This window comes from Lepeophtheirus salmonis, unplaced genomic scaffold, assembly GCF_016086655.4.
Source record: "Lepeophtheirus salmonis unplaced genomic scaffold, UVic_Lsal_1.4 unplaced_contig_1351_pilon, whole genome shotgun sequence".
Classification (NCBI taxonomy): Eukaryota; Metazoa; Arthropoda; class Copepoda; order Siphonostomatoida; family Caligidae; genus Lepeophtheirus; species Lepeophtheirus salmonis.
This window is the reverse complement of record NW_027290545.1, coordinates 99,270-122,716: the sequence shown is the minus strand read 5'-3', so window position 1 is coordinate 122,716 and position 23,447 is coordinate 99,270. Positions and strand designations below refer to the sequence as shown.

General features: G+C 41.2%; 2 long non-coding RNA genes across 2 annotated transcripts; both read right to left on the bottom strand.

Moving 5' to 3' along the window:
* Positions 1–210: 210 nt before the first annotated feature.
* LOC121122975 (uncharacterized) lies at positions 211–645 on the bottom strand. Its single transcript, XR_005865873.2, has 3 exons — positions 453–645; positions 339–390; positions 211–270 (listed from the first exon to the last, which is right to left on the bottom strand). It is a non-coding gene; the product is annotated as an uncharacterized lncRNA (long non-coding RNA).
* Positions 646–3,301: 2,656 nt separating this feature from the next.
* Positions 3,302–3,815, bottom strand: LOC121122977 (uncharacterized). The gene is made up of 2 exons (XR_005865875.2): positions 3,624–3,815; positions 3,302–3,561 (listed from the first exon to the last, which is right to left on the bottom strand). It is a non-coding gene; the product is annotated as an uncharacterized lncRNA (long non-coding RNA).
* Between the last annotated feature and the right edge of the window lie 19,632 nt (positions 3,816–23,447).

Below are 23,447 nucleotides of genomic sequence, written 5' to 3'. Positions count from 1 at the left end.
GGGTAAGCTTTAAATGCACGCCCACTAACCTTCAAAAATTCGTAGATAAGAATGATGCCACTTTAGATTTGACCCTCTGACGATCCAGCTGTGCACGAATAAGCTCCAGCGACGAAGAGGGGCCGATTTTGTATAGATGCCTTGAGATAAACGAGCCAGACAAAGGAAGGCAACACTAGTCCCAGACAGTAGAGATCCAGAGCAGAAAAAAATCACAAATTATATATTTGAAATAAAACGAGATTTAGAACATTGGTCTGATTTTCTTCCCTGCAAATAGAAATGTAATAAACATTATGATTTGTTTTAATTATTGGAAAATGAAGAAGATTACTTACCAATCAAGGGCTAGTTATAAATGGTATTATTAATGAAGAGTAAGGTTTATCCCTAAAAAAGGAAGGAATGTAGAAATGATTTGAAACAAACATATTATTATGAATTATACTTACTAGTGCTTTTGAACATTGAAGGTGAATTATTTTTTCCCCTTAGAATGGAAATGTAGAAATGATTTGATAATTCCGAGCACCCAGTGGACTTAATTAAAGCCTCATAAGAATTTTGGAAATTCCAATCTCCCTTCTCCACGTTTTTATTCAATGTTTTATTGTTTGTTAATTGGCTATGACGTATATGTCTTGATTAATATAACTTATTTAACTACAGAATATATTTACACTCATATTTGAAATTGATTGGGAATGAGTTATGTTGATCCTGTCAGAGTAAATAACTAAAATATATAAACAACTTATTAATCTATTCTAATTAATGAAAAATTAAGGAGAGTACTTATCAACACAAGAAAAATGTATTAGACTGTTGTTTTATTGTTTTTTTTTTTTTTTTTCCTTTTTGATAGTCGAGGTTGAGAGTTGATAATTGTTTATTTGCTCCTCATCAATATTTAATTTTTGTTTACTTTATATAATTATATTAAAAAATCAGATATACAGGAGTGTATGTATATACAATAGGGATAAATAAGCAGGCGGGGTCTATTCGTTGGAAAGTAGGAGTTCAGAGAGTCAGAGCGACTCCTAGTGAAATTATTACCCTTGATCTGCTCCTGAGGAGCCTTTTACGGGTAGATTTCTTCTTTTTCCGAACATAACCTGGTAAGGAATGTGAGCCAGTTCTGTTCGTCCGGTAGTCATGGAACTTTGTTTTCCGGTCGGTTGAGATTGCATCATCAAAGTCAACCTCAGTGACTGAGCCCTCCCGAACGTTCCTGACACAAGATGATGACGTTGAGTTGGGACTAGAAGGAGGTGGGGTAATGTTAGATGATGGGGTGAAACCAGGAGCATCATGCTCCGTTTTGTCTCCATTATTATGGCTACCATTGATTACAGTTTTCACAGGAGGCCCCTGGTGGTCTCTGGGACCAGGAGGGCATTCGTCTGGTACTGTTTTAACAGCAGCAAGTCTCTCTTTACAATCCCCACAAGCCTTTTTAAAGCTGGGGATATGTTGGATGGTTAAGATGCTCCTTAATGATTGACTCTTCTTAATGGGGACATGTTCAACTGTTTTGTGTAGTTTCCCACCATCAAGGTTGTCCTCAGCACTCTGAGGGGTGCTTCTTTATTGTCCTCAGGTATTCCTTTGTTACGAGAGGCAACACACACACCCTCATTCATTGTATTCACATCTGTACACCCCAAGCTTTGAATCGATACATTTTGCGATTCAGGGGGTGTTAGCATGTTGGATAACTGGCATCCAGAGCTGTCCAGCATCTGTGCATCACCAGGGATGTCAGTGGAATCTTTACTTAATAATACGAATCCAAGACCATCCAGGAAGTCATCTAAGACCCCTCGTTCATTTGGGTGCTACCCCACAAGCACATCCATGAGCCATTGGCCTATTCCATGTGGGTGTTGATTGGATCACATGATCAATCCACCTCTCTTCTTCAGTGATGTTCGCGTCATCCGTTTCACTTACTTCAGTCTCCTCCACTTGCATTAATTCCTCGACCGCTCTGAACTCCTTTGACAGAAGTTTAGCCTCAATAGACTCGACAGAACGGCCGTAGAAAAGCTTTGCAAGATTCCAGGCTAGGTCTTCTTGGTCACCGTCGTGGCTTCTCTTGACGTCAACCATGGTATCTACCTCTAACTCCGTCCATGCTGAACCAAATTTAGTTGAGTTAGGATTTGGTGTGATGTCTGCACAGAGCTGTTCTACCCGCACTTTGCTGCTAGGCAAAGCTCTTCTCTTCTTGATGGTACCAATAAGGAGTTTATACGGGAGACGCTTCTGTATTTCCGCGTTCATCACCCTAACAGAGTCTGCTCCATGCTGTATCAGGATCTCTTTTTCTAAATTGGCCATCATTTCTTGAGCTTCTGGGGTAAACGCCTGTTGCGCCTTCGATATTCTCCGACAGCTTGATCTCTTGACCTTGATCTCGTTCCATCATTATAAAATTATATAAATGAAAATGTGATTTACTACAGTAACCTTGTTACCTTTTAAAGTTTTAATTTTTTAAATGTGTGAATCTAACAGAATTTAATGTGCTTACCTGAATCAATCGTAATCCTTTTGGGTAATTTAGTTATATTGTCCAGGACACTTCGGACATTCACTGAATCAATCGTAATCCTTTTGGGTAAATAGTTATATTGTCCAGACACTTCGGACATTCACTAGATATGAACAGTGATTAACAGTAATTACCTATGAGGAGGTTAGAAGAGAGATAAGCTAATAAAATGAACAGTAACAATAAATTTTAGTTATTAAAAACAATTTCATGAATGAGATACAGATACGAGCACAAAGAACAAAGGAAAAAAAAAAAGAGTTACCACTCTTAATCAATATTTAATTTAAAACAACTTTAATAGATGATTATGACAATAAGGGGAAAAAAGAACAACAATTTAAATACAACTTTAATAGATGATTATAATATATTGGCAATCAATTGAGAGCAAATATGTATATAATGTAATTTTTTTTTTTTTTTTTTTTTTTTTTTTTGAACTCAAACTAGACTAAGTATTAAACAGTAAACTTCTTCACTTCTTATACCCAATTAAATATAATTAATATCACTGAGATTATACGACAAATTTTCAATTAGCAGAGAATTTTACTAAGTATCAGCCAGTAGTAAATGAATGCTTTATGAAGTAAAATATTAAAGTATAAGAAATCGATGAATGAGAAGGAGGGAGCTTAAGAAAACACGTCAGCACGCTTTGAAGTTTTCAATGATGAAATTATGAAGGCAAGTTATTTTTTTCATTAAAAAAATATTAAATTAAACAACTTAAATAAAAATAATAATCGTATTATCATTCTTGCTTTGAATTTGTTTCCATTTCCATTCATTTTTCATCTCTTTCTTTATCTTGAAAAAATCACAAATTATATATTTGAAATAAAACGAGATTTAGAACATTGGTCTGATTTTCTTCCCTGCAAATAGAAATGTAATAAACATTATGATTTGTTTTAATTATTGGAAAATGAAGAAGATTACTTACCAATCTAGGGCTAGTTATAAATGGTATTATTAATGAAGAGTAAGGTTTATCCCTAAAAAAGGAAGGAATGTAGAAATGATTTGAAACAAACATATTATTATGAATTATACTTACTAGTGCTTTTGAACATTGAAGGTGAATTATTTTTTCCCTTAGAATGGAAATGTAGAAATGATTTGATAATTCCGAGCACCCAGTGGACTTAATTAAAGCCTCATAAGAATTTTGGAAATTCCAATCTCCCTTCTCCACGTTTTTATTCAATGTTTTATTGTTTGTTAATAGGCTATGACGTATATGTCTTGATTAATATAACTTATTTAACTACAGAATATATTTACACTCATATTTGAAATTGATTGGGAATGAGTTATGTTGATCCTGTCAGAGTAAATAACTAAAATATATAAACAACTTATTAATCTATTCTAATTAATGAAAAATTAAGGAGAGTACTTATCAACACTATTTGGAATAAAGCTGTTAAAATGGCGTGAGCTAGTAGAAGTTATGTTTGGTGCTTCGACATATGCAATTTATAGTTATCACTGATATTTATTGTAAATACTACTCATTGGGGGAAGAGGAAATTATTAGTTTATTATTTTTTCTTGTTACGTGATCCATAGTCATTTCAACTGTTTTCATTCATTTTCATAAGCTGACTCTACGTTTTTGAATATAAATTCAATGTAAATAAATAATAATAACCAATGGGCAACAAGAAAAATGTATTAGACTGTTGTTTTATTGTTTTTTTTTTTTTTTCCTTTTTGATTATTTGCTCCTCATCAATATTTAATTTTTGTTTACTTTATATAATTATATTAAAAAAATCAGATATACAGGAGTGTATGTATATACAATAGGGATAAATAATTCGTTGGAAAGTAGGAGTTCAGAGAGTCAGAGCGACTCTAGTGAAATTATTACCCTTGATCTGCTCCTGAGGAGCCTTTTTACGGGTAGATTTCTTCTTTTTCCGAACATAACCTGGTAAGGAATGTGAGCCAGTTCTGTTCGTCCGGTAGTCATGGAACTTTGTTTTCCGGTCGGTTGAGATTGCATCATCAAAGTCAACCTCAGTGACTGAGCCCTCCCGAACGTTCCTGACACAAGATGATGACGTTGAGTTGGGACTAGAAGGAGGTGGGGTAATGTTAGATGATGGGGTGAAACCAGGAGCATCATGCTCCGTTTTGTCTCCATTATTATGGCTACCATTGATTACAGTTTTCACAGGAGGCCCCTGGTGGTCTCTGGGACCAGGAGGGCATTCGTCTGGTACTGTTTTAACAGCAGCAAGTCTCTCTTTACAATCCCCACAAGCCTTTTTAAAGCTGGGGATATGTTGGATGGTTAAGATGCTCCTTAATGATTGACTCTTCTTAATGGGGACATGTTCAACTGTTTTGTGTAGTTTCCCACCATCAAGGTTGTCCTCAGCACTCTGAGGGGTGCTTCTTTATTGTCCTCAGGTATTCCTTTGTTACGAGAGGCAACACACACACCCTCATTCATTGTATTCACATCTGTACACCCCAAGCTTTGAATCGATACATTTTGCGATTCAGGGGGTGTTAGCATGTTGGATAACTGGCATCCAGAGCTGTCCAGCATCTGTGCATCACCAGGGATGTCAGTGGAATCTTTACTTAATAATACGAATCCAAGACCATCCAGGAAGTCATCTAAGACCCCTCGTTCATTTGGGTGCTACCCCACAAGCACATCCATGAGCCATTGGCCTATTCCATGTGGGTGTTGATTGGATCACATGATCAATCCACCTCTCTTCTTCAGTGATGTTCGCGTCATCCGTTTCACTTACTTCAGTCTCCTCCACTTGCATTAATTCCTCGACCGCTCTGAACTCCTTTGACAGAAGTTTAGCCTCAATAGACTCGACAGAACGGCCGTAGAATAGCTTCGCAAGATTCCAGGCTAGGTCTTCTGGGTCACCGTAGTGGCTTCTCTTGACGTCAACCATGGTATCTACCTCTAACTCCGTCCATGCTGAACCAAATTTAGTTGAGTTAGGATTTGGTGTGATGTCCAGACAGAGCTGTTCTACCCGCGCTTTGTGGCTAGGCAAAGCTCTTCTCTTCTTGATGGTACCAATAAGGAGTTTATACGGGAGACGCTTCTGTATTTCCGCGTTCATCACCCTAACAGAGTCTGCTCCATGCTGGATCAGGATCTCTTTTTCTAAATTGGCCATCATTTCTTGAGCTTCTGGGGTAAACGCCTGTTGCGCCTTCGATATTCTCCGACAGCTTGATCTCTTGACCTTGATCTCGTTCCATTCCTCGGGGTGCACTCTTTTTTGGTGTATTGACAAACCCCTTCTGGACTTGAAACTTCGAACATCCTCCTTACAAAGACACATACAAGCGTCTCTCCCCTAGTCCTAGGGCGACTACTTGTGTCTGATGCTTCGTCAGATTCGGTCACTGAATGTATTTGTATTTTGTTTAAGTATGAATATTCAGAGTCCTTACCCAAAGGCAGGTGCTCCTCAGACTCTTCGCTAGAAGAGGAATTTGGGGCTCCCTTTTTGCGGGATCGACCCCCATCCGAGGCTTGGCTAATATTTTTCCTTTTCATATTTCATACTCTTCTCCCGCCATTACCTGTGCCTGATTGAATTAAATTTCACTATAAAATTCTTTGGGGTATTCATGACACTGGGCAGGAGACACACTTCTAATAGCCCCGAGGCTATGTCAATGTTCTATGTTCACATTAAGTGTTTGAAGTTGAGTCATAGTTATTCCCTGCCGTTTACCCGCGCTTGGGTGAATCTCTTCACTTTGACATTCAGAGCACTGGGCAGAAATCACATTGTGTCATCATTGCTCTCCAACCATCACAATGCTTTGTTTTAATTAGACAGTCGGATTCCCCTTATCCGTGCCAGTTCTGAGTTGACTGTTAATTGATAGCCGAACATGAATATGCGTGTCACTAATTAGATGACGAGGCATTTGGCTACCACACTGGATAACCTCTAACCAGTAAACTGGCCAAGGGTTAACCTCTACAAGAGTTGTTCTTATGGAGGCCCTTGTTGCCTCCCCAAATTTATATACCGATCGTTGAATGACCGGACATACTGCCATAGCCTAAAAAGGCTATGATTATGAACTTCGCATTCGGGACGAGGTTGACCGGTTAAAGTCAATACTCGAACCTAGATTTACTATCTAAGCTGGTACCTCACCCTCAGGATTTTGTTGGAAAACCCAACGGGGAAAAACGCCCTGTTCAGATCAGGACTAAAACCCCTGTAACAAACCACCCTAAGTTCATCGGACTAAAATGACTTCGGATCTTTGCTACTTGTTTAGTTAATTGGTTTTACATGCTTTTGCTTATTTTTGCATGATAAGTGCACCTGGTATCAGATGCGGCTAGACTTCTCTGTCCGGCCTGCTCCTTTCTGTTCTCCAGATCTTGAAGGTGCCTTCTAGGGTGCGCATTTGGATGATGCTTAGCTCTATAGGCTTCAATCCAAGCACTCTTCTAGCATCTTTAAATGACCGTTCTGACCAAACACCACGCCAATTAATTACCATGGGTACTATTTCACAAGATGCACTATCCTCCAACTCGAAGGTTTTTCGTGCATATTGCATTAAGTCCTCATTGGCATACTTGGCCCGTTTTTCAACGTGAGCCGCAGTGAGATCTCGATCATCTGAGATGATTGTTGGGTCTATGATGACCACCCTTTTATCTTTTGAGGCTAGGATGTCTGGCTTCTGCAACCGATTCTTCGTATTTGTATACTGAACGTCAGTCTTCACCTTCCACCCCTTTGCCTGCAATCGGCTAGTCACATAGCCGACTACGTCGTCATGGCGGATTATTCTTACCCCTCCTGCTCTCGGACAAGTTTGAACGATATGAGCAAGGTTTTTCACGCAGTCCCGACAAGTTTCACACTTATTGTTCAATCCGGGTATTCCTTGCCGAGTTATTTTCTACTTAACGGAAAGACTTGCGCATTGAACTTGAACACACCTCTTTAGAGATGGATCTGTGATCTTCAAGTGGTCCTGATGTAAGTAGGAGCCAACATGGACACCTTGCTTACAGGACTTCAGCCCTTTTGTGTCAACCTTGTCATAAAGTTCCTTTGCCTTTAGACTGGAGTATTGGCTTTGAGACTTGCACTCAACACCATAGACTGTCGGGGGTTTCAGGCTGAGCATCCTCCTCACAGAAGTGCTCGCTAGCCTAACACTCGGATCAGGGGAATTCTCCAACTTTTCCTTCCTATCATTTCTTAACAGAATAATCTGATCTGCCAGGTTTTGGATCCCCAAACCACCGGACGCTATCTTGGCGTTTATGAAAGCTGTAGGGGTGTCATGGAAGAGTTCTAAGTTCACACGAACGAATATCTCAACCTCCCTATCTATCTTAGACAGGTAGCCTTTGGTGTATAGTCCACGAACAAGCTGATATTGGTACCTTGGTAAGACATACTGCCGCAAGACAATAAGCTTTTGGTACAGCAAAAGACAGGAATTGTTAATATTCTCGAGACATCTTTTGATATCTCCTAACACATCTGCCTTTGCATACCCTTCATGGGTGACCTTTAATCCAAGATACTTATATGCAGTTATCATGTTGACTGTAGGCACTTCAACCCCATTCATCGTTGCAAAAGGCTCTTTTACAACAAAGAATTCTTTCTTCCCGGATTTGTTTGCAAGTTAAGAGTACTGGACTTCAGTGCATTTGGTAATAAGCCAACCTTTGCAGCAGATTCAATGAACCTGTTTAACTGAGTTTGCAGTTTTTCCGGGGAATCAACTAAAAGAACAGCGTCATCAGCATAGAGCATACATCCAATTGGATGCCTCCCGCCTAGCTTGTAATTTATAGACTCATCAAGATCCGAAACTACCCAGTCTAAGACCAAGTTAAATAACAGACCACTTAATGGATCCCCTTGCAATATGCCACTTTGTACTCTGCACTCCGCACCACTCTTCACCATCACAACAGCATTCTCGTACACATATTTCACATATTCGATTAACGCTCCTGGTGCACCAGATCTCTTCAGCCCGTTCATCAGGGATTCGTGACTAATTGAGTCAAATGCCTTGCTGAAATCAACAAACGCAATGCTCAGCGGTCTTATTGAAGTTCTGGCGTCTTCCAGGACTCCCTGCAAAACACAAAGGTTTTCGGAAGTACCATCGACTGATCTATATGCTTTTTGATAAGCTGGCGCTGGTAGGGCCATCATGCGTTTTGCGAGTAGCCTATGAAAGGTCCTTGTTATCATTGAAGTGACCGTTATTGGCCGGTAGTCCTTTGCCACTGCCGGGTTCCCCTTCTTTGGAATAAGTGTGACCTTACCGACTAAGAGTTCGCGATCAATTTTCCGTTCAGTAATGAACTTATTGATCCACCTCGTTAGGGAAGTTATATCTAGCTTCTTGATATCACTCAGAGTTATTCCATCAGGTCCGGGTGAAGTATTATCTTTCGGGATTGCTGCTCGCACCTCCTCTATGGTGGCCTCTTTCATGAGGTCCTCCATGGGGTCGTTTATCGCAACAGGGTCCCTACCATCCTTAACAGATGGCGCAAGAAATACATCTTCCCATTCCTTCAGTACTTCCTCTGGTGGGGGCTTTGCCACCTCAAGAACTGACTTTCCTTCAAGGATCTTTCGAACCAATTTGGCTCTATCCTTCACCCAACCTCTTTGTGTCGAAGCATATACTGCTTTCCGATTTCTAGGATTTAAACCTTTCTTTGGCTTTTTACCAACAACGTCCTCTGCCTTTTTGAGCAGTGCCTCTTTGTAAGAAGCTTTGGCCGCCGGTTTGACATTACTTTCCCTGGCTGTTGCCATTGTATCCCTTACCTCTTCCAGTGTTTCAAACCGATTCATGCAATGGACTGGGCACTGGCTGCACTCACGTGTCTTACGTCCAGCTCTGGGTGGGGGGGCTTTCTGCCCTCTCACCTTCTCCCAACCATTTACACTCCTCAATTGTCTGTCACTTGGTCCAGGTTTCGGAATATCTATGGGTTTGTTACGTCTCCCCTTCTTTGCCTTTGCAAACTTATAAGGCTTCTCAGGCATCCGGACATGTTGAACGAACTTTTGCCTTGGCTTCAGAGTGCTTTTTCGATTCGAAGGCCTTTCCACTGGCCAGTCCCTCCTATCATTACCGAAGCGTCGCGCGTCAAACTTCGCTTCATACCTGCCACCATGAGTCGTCCTCGGACTTCTTCTGGGATTCATTCCCTTCTCACTGATGGGTCTTAGGCCAGACCTTGCTAGGGCCTGTAATGTGGAGTTGATCTTGGCCAGAGCACGATCCATGCGCACCTCAAGTGCCCGGATACGATCGATTGCTCCTCTCTCAACCTTAGCCTTAGTTCGGCTCGTCTTACTGGTGTCTTTCATTGGTTCTTTGACTCTATTTTTGATCACCTCTTTATTTCTATTTTCGTTTCTTCTATTCTTTCTGCCCGCCTTCTTATTTCCCCCTTTTTTTGTCATCATTTCACGGTTCTTGTGGGTGTCTTCTTCAAGGGAAGATCTCAGCCTACAGCCTCTTACCCACGTGTTAACCGATTCATTTAGACACTCTTGGTCTACTCCACCAAGTCTTGTTCCGTCTGGCTCGCAGTGCTAACAGCACTTTTGGACTTTGGAGAGGGGTTTGTAGAGGAAGGGTTTCCACAGCTGGTCTGAGTAACTTCAACCCTGCTCTTGGATTACTCTCCAAAGATCCAGGGAGTCATCAGCCGACCTGCTTCGTTTTTTCCCTCTCATTTCACTCCTACTCTCTGTCCTAGCGACTGAGGCTCTATCTTCTGCCAAGACCTTCTTGGCATTGGGTGTTGATTGGATCACTTGATCAATCCACCTCTCTTCTGCAGTCAAGTTCACTTCATCAGTTTCACTTACTTCATTGTCATCCTCTTGCATTACCTCTGCACTTTCTCCGAACTCCTTTACTGTCAGGAGCTTAGCCTCAACAGACTCAACAGAGCGGCCATAAAGTAATTTTGCAAGATTCCAGGCTAGGTCTTTTCTTTCTCCGTCGTAGCACTTCATAGCATCTACCATTATTTCTACCTCTGACTTAGTCCATGTATGACTAAATTTAGTCGATTTAGGGTTTATTATGATGTCTGCACAGAGCTGTTCTACCCGTGCTTTGCTCTCAGGCAAAAGTCTTCGCTTCTTAATGGTACCAAGAAGAAGCTTATATGGGGAGACGCTTCTGAATTTCTGCATTCATCACCTTAACCGAGTCTGCTCCATGCTGGATCAGGATCTCTTTCTCTAAATTTGCCATCATTTCCTTAGCTTCTGGGGTAAATGGGTGCGTTCTTGCTGCTGTTCGACTGCATGATCTTTTACCTTAATCTCATTCCATTCTTCGGGGTGCGCTCTCAACATGTGCATTGATAGCCCCCTTTCAGAATTGAAACTTTCACTACCCTTCTCACACAAGGCACAAACATGCGTCTTTCCCCTAGTCCTAGGGCGACTACTCATGGCAAATGGTTCATCAGGTTCGGTATCTGAATGTATATTAATTTTGTTCAAGTATGAATACTCAGAGCCCCTACATGGAGGCAGGTACTCCTCAGACTCTTCGCTAGAAGAGGAATTTGGGGTTCCCTCTTTACGGGATCGACCCCCATCCGAGGCACATTTTATATCTTTACTTTTCATATTTATTCATGCTTTTACTCCCGCCATTGCCTGTGCCTGATCGAATTAAATTTCACTATAAAATTCTTTGGGGTATTCATGACACTGGGCAGGAGACACACTTGTAATAGCCCGAGGCTATGTCAATGTTCTATGCTCACATTAAGTGTTTGAAGTTGAGTCATAGTTACTCCCGCCGTTTACCCGCTCTTGGGTGAATCTCTTCACTTTGACATTCAGAGCACTGGGCAGAAATCACATTGTGTCATCATTGCTCTCAACCATCACAATGCTTTGTTTTAATTAGACAGTCGGATTCCCCTTATCCGTGCAAGTTCTGAGTTGACTGTTAATTGATAGCCGAACATGAATATGCGCGTCACTAATTAGATGACAAGGCATTTGGCTACTAATGAGTGATATAGGAACGAAAACAGGAACGAGAATCACAACTGTTCTGTCCTTTAAATTATTAATACATTTTCGTTAAAAATTATCACCTGTACGGTGATAACCCTGCCCAGTATTCGGGAGCACTGGGTCTCAAGCCCTTGCAATCATTGTTGTTACAGTGCCACACAGTGCACTCAATGTTTTGTATAGCCCCACCACGGGCTGTCATTCTCGAACCTGTTCTCCCTCCCAATTCCCCCAAACATTTATTGACATAAAATACACACATTACATAAGAAAAATAACTTTGCCGAGCATTACCCCATACATAATACATAAAGGTAAAACACGAACACGAAATTATCGAAAGTAATATAAATATATGCAACAACAAAGAATTAGGCAAATGAGAGGCTACCACATTTAAAAGACCTGGTATGCAAAGGTGGCCTTGGAGTTTGGTAAGAGAGGAAGTAAGAGGTATTAATATATTTACACAAGGAGACACTTAGATAGGTTTGCCACATAAAGTCCATGATTAAACCCGAGGGTAGGGAAAGGAAATTGTCCAGGGCATTGATATAAAGCATGCCATAGGCGATCCATGAGGAAGAGGAAGTGGTACTTGGCACTTATGGCTCTGACCGTTACCATTGGTCCACATCCGTAGGGTTCAGATTCTTACATACACTCATACATAGGTTATCGAGATGAGAGTAGGATATACACCCTCAGCCTATAAATAGAAGAAGAGTGCAAATCTTAGGGTTTTATAGAGGTAAAAGGATGGGGTAGGAGTATGGTTTTGGGGTGTGTGGGTAAGGTTGTAGTCATACACAGGCTAAGTAAACCCCTGACACCGCAGTAATGCTACATCCATTACAATGAAGTCATGTGAGAGTCATCATATATGGGGGGGGGTTATATATTATTTACTTATTAGAATACATTACATGTGTATGTTAGAAAGGTATTGAAGGATGAAAAAGGAACAAAAAGAAAAGGAAAAAGCAAAAAAGAAACACATCACGAAAACGCCCAATTGTAACAGGGTGGACAAATACGTCGACTCAAGATTACAGTGTAGGAGCAAAGCATACCTCAGAATCAGAACAGTATAAAATGGGGATAATCATGGCCTTCTGACGTATGGGATTCCTCACCTGTGGGCGGCCTCATAGTCAGGCGACCATGACCTAAATATATGGTACCCACACGAGAGGATCCTGAGCTGTATGAACTGGATATATGAAGAGGGCATCCCTAATGTCTCACTCAAGGAAACGTATGAGTTTTTGGAGATTACCCCCCTCCAGTTGGCTACTATCGGTAGCACAGACAGTTGAACCTCAGTGCTCAACTCGAGATGGGACTTTATAGCATTAATAGCTTCTGGGGACCCATATTTTTGAGATTTCAGCAGTTCATAGTCGGTAAGGATTCCCTGGTCACTCACGATTGTAAAGTCGATAATATACCCAACATTGTTTTTAATGGCAACCATATCGGGCTTTATTGTTGTATTTTCAAAGGGGATAACACTCCCCTCAACCACAACGAAACCCCTTTTTACAAGTGACTTTGACACCATGGATTGTATAGCGTTATGCCAACCTGTGCGTAGGTTACCCGTCTTTATGCACCCCTGCAGGACATGTTCCAAGTTACATATTATCCCTGGGCAGGACATGTCCCAAGTTACATATTATCCCTGGGCAGGACGGGCAGTAGTTGCTGTCATTAAATTGGGTAAACCTGGCTGCCTTACTCTTAGTCTTTACTGACCCAGCCATGATCGGAACTGCAGATTGGAACTGAAAATCAGAGACTTTTTTCCGGTAGGACCAGAGGAACCCAAAGTTCTTCATTCCCTGGGCAGCAGACGCCAATCCCCTTGTATCCACATGGGAGGCAAGGTTCTCAGCATAGAGCTTATCGAGGGTAGAATGCTGATGCAGCTGACATCCTCTCACAATAACACGTTTGCAGGTATATTGTGCTGGATTTAACTGCAATATTGCTTTTATGACAGGGTCGTTTGACCGGTTCAAGGCCTGAATCCGCAAATTCTTTGCCAAGATCGCTCTTGGCACAAATTCAAAGATCCCGAGCCCCCCATCAGCAATTTTTGCATGGAAAAAATCGGTAGGTGTATCATGGAAAAGACCAGTCCATTCCATTACTGCTTTTCGTATCTCCACATCTATCACTTTGCAATCACCTTGAGACACCTTTCCCCTCACAATCTCAAAAGTGAGTTTGGAGGTCAGGTGGTCCCTCAGGATTATATATTTATGGAATGATGCTATAGGAGCAGTCCTTAAACGGTTAAGCATCATCATGGCCTTTTTAGAAGGGGACAATCTTAACAACCCGTCAGAGGAAAAATTAAGCCCAAAGTACTTATATAAGTCGCCTGATTTCAGTTGGGGCATACAAGTATTCCCCACCTTAATTGTGGACTCCAGGTCAACCACAAAACGTTTTTGGTTCCGCAGCCCCTTTATTGTAAGGCTGGCGCATTTGGCTGCATTGGGTGTTAAATTAACACGAGCAGCAGCAGCAATGTAGGAGTTTACCGATGCCTGTAAACCATTATTGTCAGAGGATATCAGGACAATGTCATCGGCAAATAGCAAGCACGACAACACAGCTCCATTCAACCGAAATGGACTCTGGAAAACCATATCCTCCAAGACCATATCCTCCAAGACCATATCAATGACCAGATTAAATACTAATCCGGGGATCAGATCGCCCTGGAGATAACCTTCAGTAGGTCATTGAGTCGAGGTCCAGGATGCTGGATTAATAGCTGAGACAGGCTACTAATGAGAGAATTGGTTATCGGCTTCCTATACTCCCGTCTTAACAGCTTATAGCCAGGCAGTGATAGGGATCTAGGGATAGTGGACGTAGTTCGGTAGTTTAGCCTCTGATGGAGGTTAGTCACTACATCACTGTTTCTTGTTTTTAAGCTAGACTGTAACCTGTCCTTCAGATAGCTTGAAAAGCATCCACAGGCAAAGGGTAAATATAGAGGGTTAGTCTGTACCCAAGATCTTACATCGGGGCATCCGTAAGTAGTCGTTCTCTGTAGGATAGAGTACCCAGGTGTCTTTTGATCATTCTATCCTTTGCATTGTCCTCACTAGCTGGAGGGGCAGAGGGAGGGACAATAGTCTGTGGAGATGTAGTATTGATATTGTTATTATTAGTATGGGCATTATTTATTACAACGTGCTGACAGACACCCTGACTCTCAAGCTCAGACATAATCTGGGGGTGGGTCATGGGGGTACTGACTGCAGCACGAAGTAATAACATGGCCTGTGCTCTAGCAGCCCGGTTAGAGGAGGCAAGGTTGGCTTGCTCTAGCTCTCCCATGGCTGTATCAGGAGTAAGGTCGTGGGTGGTGTCGGCTGCCTAATGGTAGCTTCAGTACGTCTACGACTTTGTGTAGGCATCCGGTTTAGTCGAACGCCCGTGGCCCTAGTGAGATTATCCATCATTTGGGCATGATCATGGGGTGCCAACAACGGTTGTGGTTGGGTGTGTCTTTGAGGGACCGGGGAGTCATTAGAGGCAGAGCAGGGGGTAAGGGTTGTGTGTTTATTGTTATTATTAATAATATTCTCTCCCGAGCTCAATTTTGGGACTGTTACAGGCCTTTGGGTGCGTTTAGAAACAGGCTTTTCCTCGGCCTCAATCGGTCTTTTCAGTTCCCGTCTATGTCTTGCTTTGCAATTCGGAGTAGACATTTCAGCAGGACGTGTCGGTGGGGTTGTACCTTCAATCCGCATCATTTCCTTGGGCACGGGAGAAGTCTCTAAGTAAATCACCTGTGTAGGCTCCTGAGGAGCAACTAGCGAATCGGTCGCAGACACAGAAGTATCTGTGGTGATGTTGACAAGACGAGAGCTGGCATTGGAGTCACTTGACACCTCAGTAGGGGTATTATCAAGTTGTCTCCGAGTTGAAATCACTGCCTTTAGTTTTCGTACAAGGTCAGGATTTTGAAGCCGTTTCAGTACAGATTTATGAGGACGGTATGGGAACCTCATACAAACATGATCACTCATGCTGTCATCACTTCTGTCGGGGTAGGTCTGAACGAATTCTACTGCTGTACTTGTTAGAAGTTCGATCTCAGTTTTGAGCCATCTATTCACAAAGCTGATACTGGTACCTGGGTAAGACATACTGCCGCAACACAATAATCTTTTGGTACAGCAGTAGACCGGAATAATTGATATTTTTGCGACATCTTTTGACATCTCCCAACACATCCGTCTGTGCAAACCCTTCATGGGTGACCTTTAACCCAAGATACTTGTATGCAACTGTCACGCTAACTGTAGCCACTTCACCCCCATTCAATGTTGCAAATGGTTCTTTCACAACAAAGAATTCTTTTCTTCCCGGATTTGTTTGTATATTTAGAGTACTTGACTTCAGCGCGTTCGGTAATAAGCCAACCTTCGCAGCAGATTCAATGAACCTGTTTAACTGAGTTTGCAGTTTTTCCGGGAATCAGCCAAAGAACAGCGTCATCAGCATAGAGCATACACCCAATTGGATGCCTCCCGCCTAGCTTGTAATTAATAGACTCATCGAGATCTGAAATCACCCAGTCTAAGACCAAGTTAAATAACAGACCACTTAATGGATCCCCTTGCAATATGCCACTTTGTACTCTGCACTCCGCACCTCTCTTCACCATCACAACAGCATTCTCGTAAACATATTTCACATAATCGATTAACGCTCCTTGTGCACCAGATCTCTTCAGCCCGTTCATCAGGGATTCATGACTAATTGAGTCGAATGCTTTGCTGAAATCAACAAACGCAATGCTCAGCGGTCTTATTGAAGTTCTGGGGTCTTCCAAGACTCCCTGCAAAACACAAAGGTTTTCGGAAGTACCATTGACTGATCTATATGCTTTTTGATAAGCTGGTGACAGTAGGGCCATCATGCGTTTAGCGAGTAGTCTATGAAAGGTCCTCGTTATCATGGAAGTGACCGTTATTGGTCGGAAATCTTGCGCCACCGACAGGTTCGCCTTCTTTGGAATAAGTGTGACCTTACCGACTAAGAGTTCGCGATCAATTTTCCGTTCAGTAATGAACTTATTGATCCACCTTGTTAGGGAAGTTATGTCAAGTTTCTTGATATCACTCATCACTCATCAGGTCTGGGTGATGTATTATCTTTCCGGGATTGCTGCTTGTACCTCCTCTATGGTGGCCTCATTCATGAGGCCCTCCATGGGGTCGATTATTGCAACAGGGTCCCTGCCATCCTCAACAGATGGTGCACGAAATACACTTTCCCATTCCGTCAGTACTTCCTCTGGTGGGGGCTTCGCCTCCTCAAGAACTGATTTTCCTTCGAGGATCTTCTGAACCAACTTGGTCCGATCCTTCACCCAACTTCTTTGTGTCGAAGCATAAACTGCTTTCCGATTTCGAGGATTTAAACCTTTCTTAGGCTTTTTACCAACAATGCCCTCTGCCTTTTTGAGCAGTGCCTGTTTGTAAGAAGCTTTGGCCGCAGGTTCGACGATGCATTCCCTGGCTGTCGCCATTGTATCCCTTACCTCTTCTAGTGCTGCAAACTGATTCATGCAATGGACTGGGCACTGGTTGCACTCACGTGTCTTACGTCCAGATTTGGGTGGGGGGCTTTCTGCCCTCTCACCTTCTCCCAACCATTTACACTCCTCAATTGTCTGTCACTAGATCTTGGCTTTGGAATAACTACAGGTTTATTACACCGCCCCCTTTTTACCTTTGCAAACTTACCAGACTTCTCTTGCATCTGGACATTCTGAACGAACTTTTGCCTTGGCTTCAGAGTGCTTCTTCGAATCGAAGGCCTTTCCACTGGCAAGTCCCTCCTATCATTACCAAAGCATTGCGCGTCAAACTTCACTTCATACCTACCACCATGAGTCGTCCTCGGACTTCTTCTGGGATTCATTCCCTTCTCACTGATGGGTCTTAGGCCAGACCTTGCTAGGGCCTGTAATGTGGAGGTGATCTTGGCCAGAGTATGATCCATGCGCACCTCAAGTGCCCGGATACGATCCATTGCTCCTCTCTCAACCTTAGCCTTTTTGTTCGGCACGTTTACTGGTGTCTTTCTTTAGTTCTATAACTTTATTTTCGATCACCTTTTTCTTTTTGTTCTTATTCTTCCTTTTCTTGTTGCTCGCCTTCTTATTTGCCCCTGTATGTGATACAATCCTTGCCCTAATTTCACAGCCCTTGTGGGTGTCTTCTTCAATGGAAGATCTCAGCCTACAGCCTCTTACCCGCGTGTTAACTGATTCATTTAGACACTCATGCTCAGACATTCCGAGCATACTGCTCTCACAGGAGGGAACATTGGATGCAATTTCCATAAGATCTGCTTCAGACAGCTCACCTTCTTCAGAAGATGCCTTGGGATCCTGACTTGCAAATAGTGTTTCAGGGAGATCACACTCCACCAAGACTTGTTCAGTCTGGCTTGCAGTGCTAACAGCACTTTTGGACTTCGGAGAAGGGGTTTGTAGAGGAAGGGTTTCCACAGCTGGTCTGAATAACTTTAACCCTGCTCTTGGATTATCATCCAAAAGATCCAGGGAGTCATCAGCCTACCTGCTTCGTTTTTCCCCTATCTTTTCACTCCTACTCTTCGTCCTTGCGACTGAGTCTCTATTTTCTGCCAAGACCTTCTTAGCATTGGGTGTTGATTGGATCACATGATCAATCCACCTCTCTTCTGCAGTTAAGTTCACGTCATCCGTTTCACTTACTTCAGTCTCATCCACTTGCCTTACTTCCTCGACCGCTCTGAACTCCTTTGTCAGAAGTTTAGCCTCAATAGACTCGACAGAACAGCCGTAGAATAGCTTCGCAAGATTCCAGGCTAGGTCTTTTTTGGTCACCGTTGTAGCTTCTCATAGCGTCAACCATGGTTTTACCTCTAACTCAGTCCATGCATAACTAAATTTAGTTGAGTTAGGATTTGGTGTGATGTCCGCACAGAGCTGTTCTACCCGCACTTTGCTCTCAGGCAAAGCTCTTCTCTTCTTGATGGTACCAATAAGGAGTTTATACGGGAGACGCTTCTGTATTTCTGCGTTCATCACCCTAACAGAGTCTGCTCCTTGCTGGATCAGGATCTCTTTTTCTAAATTTGCCCTCATTTCCTGAGCTTCTGGGGTAAACGGTTGCGTTCTTGGTGCTTTCCGAAAGCATGATCTTTTAACCTTGATCTCATTCCATTCTTCGGGTGCGCACTTTTCATGTGCGTTGATAAACCCCTTCCGGAACTGAAACTTCGAACACCCTTTTCACAAAAGCCAGATGCATGCGTCTTTCCCCTAGTCCTAGGGCGACTACTCGTGGCTGATGCTTCATTAGGTTCGGTCACTGAATGAATTTGTATTTTGTTTAAGTATGAATATTCAGAGTCCTTACCCAAAGGCAGGTACTCCTCAGACTCTTCGCTAGAAGAGGAATTTGGGGTTCCCTCTTTGCGGGATCGACAATTGACTTTGCTTTTTTTTTTTGTTAAAGACTTTGAATTTCATTTCTTATCAATTTTTTTTTTCATATCGAATTTGACTTAAAAAAAGTTGTTTTTTTCAATTTGTTTTAATCAAAGCACTTTTTTTTTATTTAAGTTCTTCCATTTTTTTCAATTTTTTTGATTTACAAGACGATTTTAAAATTGTTAGTAAGAGTTAGAACTAATATGTGTTCTAATTTGGAAAAAAAAATTGCTCCAAGTTAAAGATACTTAAGTTTTGATCATAAAACTAAAAGTTGACCTAAACGCGGGATAAGAGCGGGTCTAAACAATCGACTCTTAAGGTAAAATAAGATGAAAAACCAAAATTCATAAGATAATTTAAAAAAAAAAAACAATTATGAAGGCAAGTTATTTTTTTCATTAAAAAAATCAAAAACATAATAATCGTATTATCATTCTTGCTTTGAATTTGTTTCCATTTCCATTCATTTTTCATCTCTTTCTTTATCTTGAAAAAATCACAAATTATATATTTGAAATAAAACGAGATTTAGAACATTGGTCTGATTTTCTTCCTGCAAATAGAAATGTAATAAACATTATGATTTGTTTTAATTATTGGAAAATGAAGAAGATTACTTACCAATCAGGCTAGTTATAAATGGTATTATTAATGAAGAGTAAGGTTTATCCCTAAAAAAGGAAGGAATGTAGAAATGATTTGAAACAAACATATTATTATGAATTATACTTACTAGTGCTTTTGAACATTGAAGGTGAATTATTTTTTCCCCTTAGAATGGAAATGTAGAAATGATTTGATAATTCCGAGCACCCAGTGGACTTAATTAAAGCCTCATAAGAATTTTGGAAATTCCAATCTCCCTTCTCCACGTTTTTATTCAATGTTTTATTGTTTGTTAATTGGCTATGACGTATATGTCTTGATTAATATAACTTATTTAACTACAGAATATGTTATGTTTGGTGCTTCGACATATGCAATTTATAGTTATCACTGATATTTATTGTAAATACTACTCATTGGGGGAAGAGGAAATTATTAGTTTATTATTTTTTCTTGTTACGTGATCCATAGTCATTTCAACTGTTTTCATTCATTTTCATAAGCTGACTCTACGTTTTTGAATATAAATTCAATGTAAATAAATAATAATAACCAATGGGCAACAAGAAAAATGTATTAGACTGTTGTTTTATTGTTTTTTTTTTTTTTCCTTTTTGATAGTCGAGGTTGAGAATTGATAATTGTTAGATTTCTTCTTTTTCCGAACATAACCTGGTAAGGAATGTGAGCCAGTTCTGTTCGTCCGGTAGTCATGGAACTTTGTTTTCCGGTCGGTTGAGATTGCATCATCAAAGTCAACCTCAGTGACTGAGCCCTCCCGAACGTTCCTCACACAAGATGATGACGTTGAGTTGGGACTAGAAGGAGGTGGGGTAATGTTAGATGATGGGGTGAAACCAGGAGCATCATGCTCCGTTTTGTCTCCATTATTATGGCTACCATTGATTACAGTTTTCACAGGAGGCCCCTGGTGGTCTCTGGGACCAGGAGGGCATTCGTCTGGTACTGTTTTAACAGCAGCAAGTCTCTCTTTACAATCCCCACAAGCCTTTTTAAAGCTGGGGATATGTTGGATGGTTAAGATGCTCCTTAATGATTGACTCTTCTTAATGGGGACATGTTCAACTGTTTTGTGTAGTTTCCCACCATCAAGGTTGTCCTCAGCACTCTGAGGGGTGCTTCTTTATTGTCCTCAGGTATTCCTTTGTTACGAGAGGCAACACACACACCCTCATTCATTGTATTCACATCTGTACACCCCAAGCTTTGAATCGATACATTTTGCGATTCAGGGGGTGTTAGCATGTTGGATAACTGGCATCCAGAGCTGTCCAGCATCTGTGCATCACCAGGGATGTCAGTGGAATCTTTACTTAATAATACGAATCCAAGACCATCCAGGAAGTCATCTAAGACCCCTCGTTCATTTGGGTGCTACCCCACAAGCACATCCATGAGCCATTGGCCTATTCCATGTGGGTGTTGATTGGATCACATGATCAATCCACCTCTCTTCTTCAGTGATGTTCGCGTCATCCGTTTCACTTACTTCAGTCTCCTCCACTTGCATTAATTCCTCGACCGCTCTGAACTCCTTTGACAGAAGTTTAGCCTCAATAGACTCGACAGAACGGCCGTAGAAAAGCTTCGCAAGATTCCAGGCTAGGTCTTCTTTTTTTTTTTTTTTCTATGCATATATCTTTATTTCACACATTAAAATTACTACAAGTATATAGTTATAGTATATAGTTTGCCCCACCAAACGAATATTTCCTATTATAAGGTAAAAAGACAAAAAAACAAAAAAACAAAAAACAACAACAACAACATCACGAGTGCCATATCTTTTTTCCTCTTTCTTCTCCCCCAAAGTACCGGCTTTACAAGTAAATACTATCGATAAATAGAAATATCATCCACCAATAGGTAGCATGTATATATAAACAAACTCTCTCAATATTACTATTATTAAAAAAGAAATCAAAGATACAATAGATTTTTTTAAACAAAGCAAAAGACAACGATCCCAAACACCACATTTTCGTCGCATTAAAGGAATTAAAAGTCCGTCTTTATTATTGTTAGTTTAAACTCGTCGAGAGCCACCTCCGCTATTTCCTTTTCCATACGGGTGTTGATTGGATCACATGATCAATCCACCTCTCTTCTTCAGTGATGTTCGCGTCATCCGTTTCACTCACTTCTCTGCTCTGCTCATTGAGTGGTTTGTTATTTAACTTGGTCTTAGACTGGGTGATTTCAGATCTCGATGAGTCTATTAGTTCCAAGCTAGGCTAGGCTAGGGGAGGGTGGTCATCATAGACCCAACAATCATCTCAGATGATCGAGATCTCACTGTGGCTCACGTTGAAAAACGGGCCAAATATGCTAATGAGGACTTAAAGCAACATGCCCGAAAAACCTGCGAGTTGGAGGATAGTGCATCTTGTGAAATAGTCCCCATGGTATTTAATTGGTGTGGTGTTTGGTCAGAACGGTCATTCAAAGATGCTAGAAGAGTGCTTGGATTGAAGCCTATAGAGCTAAGCATCATCCAAATGCGCACCCTAGAAGGCACCTTCAAGATCTGGAGAACGGAGCAGAGCAGGCCGGACAGGGACGTCTAGCCGCATCTGATACCGGGTGCACTTATCATGCAAAATAAGCAAGGGCATGGAATTAATTAATTAAACAAGTAGCAAAGATCCGAAGTCATTTCTAGTCTGATGAACTTAGGGTGGTTTGTTACAGGGGTTTTAGTCCTGAACTGAACAGAGCCTGTAACTCCAGGTCCAGGATAAACCTGGCCCAGCATGACACGGCCTGTTACTACTTTCCCATTGGACTAACCAGTCCAGATGGCGTGATTTCCATGCTAAACTAGTGCTTGTCGACTAGCCTAACCTGATAAACCTGATGAGTTTATTATAACTTAAACACAAAAATACAGTAAATAATAAAAGATTATAGAAAAATAGTGTCCCACCACCTGGTTAAAAAAACTGCAACAAAAGATGTTATACAGAAAAAACCATGATGTTGGTAAAAAAAAGATACAAAGAAAAACATAGTACAAGACAAAAACATAACTGTGAAAAGATGCAAAAAGACAGTACTAATAATAATGGTAAAATTATAGTTGTTTTTTTGTTCATGTTGTCTCTCGCTAGTCTAAACATGCGGTGGGCTCTCTGAAAGAATCCGAAGTTGGATGTACGCGATGTAGATAGGCTTCATCTTCAAAATTGTCTTCATAAGGTGTATAGAGTCTTTAGAAAGAAAACACCTCCCATTTGTGACAATAGGAACAATGTCCGTGGGTATTTATAATTTTACCACTGTATTGATAGTTTATTATATGGTAGTGATTAAGCTTCATTGTTAGCCAAGATGGGTAACCAGAAACGATCCCTAAATAGTTCCTGGAGAGTTGGGAGGTGACCAAGTAATCATTATTGTGAGATATTATTGAAAACAAGCCAATCGTTCTCAGGTCCACTTGAACATATGACACGTATATAACTAAAAAAAAAAAAAGAAACGTATTAATGTGGAAAAGTATTTATGTAAAGAAGTAATGTGGCATCGCAGGCACTTGGAGGCCATATTGGCCGAAATCCATAGGCGTGGGCGTGCACAAAAGGGGGAGGGGAGAAAGGAAAGGGATAGAAATGAGGGGATAATATGATATAGGAGGAGGGAATGGGTATTAGGATGGGTA